Genomic DNA, 2,500 nt, shown 5'->3' on the forward strand with positions numbered 1-2,500 from the left:
AAGCTCCAGTAGAGTACCCAGTGTGTCAAGAAAAGAGGGGGAAAAGTGACAGAGTCCCAACGGGGCCAGTTTAAAAGCGCACCCGACAGGCCTGGAGCCCCTAGGCGGCCTGGAGGTGCGGCCAAACGCCGCTGCAAGCTCCAGTAGAGTACCCAGTGTGTCAAGAAAAGGGGGGAAAAAGTGACAAAGTCCCAACGGGGCCAGTTTAAAAGCGCACCCGACAGGCCTGGAGCCCCGAGGCGGCCTGGAGGTGCGGCCAAACGCCGCTGCAAGCTCCAGTAGAGTACCCAGTGTGTCAAGAAAAGGGGGGAAAAAGTGACAAAGTCCCAACGGGGCGAGTTTAAAAGCGCACCCGACAGGCCTGGAGCCCCGAGGCGGCCTGGAGGTGCGGCCAAACGCCGCTGCAAGCTCCAGTAGAGTACCCAGTGTGTCAAGAAAAGGGGGGAAAAAGTGACAAAGTCCCAACGGGGCGAGTTTAAAAGCGCACCCGACAGGCCTGGAGCCCCTAGGCGGCCTGGAGGTGCGACCAAACGCCGCTGCAAGCTCCAGTAGAGTACCCAGTGTGTCAAGAAAAGAGGGGGAAAAGTGACAAAGTCCCAACGGGGCCAGTTTAAAAGCGCACCCGACAGGCCTGGAGCCCCGAGGCGGCCTGGAGGTGCGACCAAACGCCGCTGCAAGCTCCAGTAGAGTACCCAGTGTGTCAAGAAAAGGGGGGAAAAAGTGACAGAGTCCCAACGGGGCGAGTTTAAAAGCGCACCCGACAGGCCTGGAGCCCCTAGGCGGCCTGGAGGTGCGACCAAACGCCGCTGCAAGCTCCAGTAGAGTACCCAGTGTGTCAAGAAAAGAGGGGGAAAAGTGACAAAGTCCCAACGGGGCCAGTTTAAAAGCGCACCCGACAGGCCTGGAGCCCCGAGGCGGCCTGGAGGTGCGGCCAAACGCCGCTGCAAGCTCCAGTAGAGTACCCAGTGTGTCAAGAAAAGAGGGGGAAGAGTGACAGAGTCCCGACGGGGCGAGTTTAAAAGCGCACCCGACAGGCCTGGAGCCCCGAGGCGGCTTTAAATTGCCGGGAAATGCGACGTGGAGTGTCGCTGTCCAGCCTTCGGTGCTGAACCGCAAGCCCGCCGAGCGAATGAACACGACGCACGGACGGCCGGTGGCACGCCATAGAGCGGTTTAAAATAAAAGAGGGACGGCCGGAAGCCCCTCCGGCCCCGCTGTAAAGTTTGTGAAAACGAGGGCGGGACCCCCGGCGCACTAAAGCGGCTCGGTGTTGCGGGGAGAGCCGCTGCAAAGTGTGTGAATTTCACGCGGGAGGCTGGCGGCTCGCTGCCCGCGCTGCCCTGCTTTGAAACACGCTGCAAAGTGTATGAAATGACGGCGGGGGGGCCAGCGGGAGGCTTGCGGGAGGAAGGCCGCTCGCTGGCCGCGCTGCCCTGCTTTGAAACACGCTGCAAAGTGTACGAAATGACGGCGGGGGGCCAGCGGGAGGCTTGCGGGAGGAAGGCCGCTCGCTGGCCGCGCTGCCCTGCTTTGAAACACGCTGCAAAGTGTATGAGATGACGGCGGGGGGGCCAGCGGGAGGAAGGCCGCTCGCTGGCCGCGCTGCCCTGCTTCGAAACCCCGCTGCAAAGTGTATGAAATGACGGCGTCATTGACGGGTCAATGGGGGGAAAATGTTTGAAAATGTGACAGAGTGTCAAATGAATGGCGGTCAACGGGGGAAAAAAATGTTGGAAAATATGACAGAGTGTCAAATGAATGGCGGTCAATGGGGGGAAAAATGTTTGAAAATATGACAGAGTGTCAAATGAATGGCGGTCAATGGGGGAAAAATGTTTGAAAATATGACAGAGTGTCAAATGAATGGCGGTCAATGAGTGTTTTGGTCAACCAGGGATTTTCGCTTAGACGGGAGAAGGTAAAACAGCCGAGAGGGGGGGGGGGGGATACCTTACCTTCTCCCGTATATGCGAAATTACCTGGTTCACCAAAACACCTCATGCACGATTTGAGAAACCGACTTTTTAGAAACCTTGACTACCAGGGTTTAGACCGAGAAAACGTGCTTTTTGAGGCCGATTTTGAAGCACTGAAACACGGACTGATGCCGGCGAGGGCCGCTCCTCTGGTTCCTTTTTCGAGTGAGAATTTTTCCAAGTTCTCCTCCGCAGCTCACGCCGAGGCTGCGCGTATGATGTGTTCGACAGGCGAGCGCCTTCACCGGCCTCGCGCGGCGGCTTCGCCCCGCCGTACACGCCGGTTCTCCCGCTTCACCGTTGGCCGGGCGTGGCTCACAGCCGAGAGGGCGGCTGTTGATATGATGTGTCCGACGAGCGAGCGCCTTCCCCGGCCTCGCGCGGCGTCTCACAGCCGAGAGGGCGGCTGTTGATAAGACGTGTCCGACAAGCGAGCGCCTTCACCGGCCTCGCGTGGCGGCTTCGCCCCGCCCCACCACGCCGGTTCAGCATCGGACGAGCGTGGATCACAGCCGAGAGGGCGG

This window comes from Doryrhamphus excisus, linkage group LG2, assembly GCF_037039965.1.
Source record: "Doryrhamphus excisus strain RoL-2023G ecotype Guam linkage group LG2, RoL_Dexc_Guam_v1.1, whole genome shotgun sequence".
NCBI classification, from domain to species: domain Eukaryota; kingdom Metazoa; phylum Chordata; class Actinopteri; order Syngnathiformes; family Syngnathidae; genus Doryrhamphus; species Doryrhamphus excisus.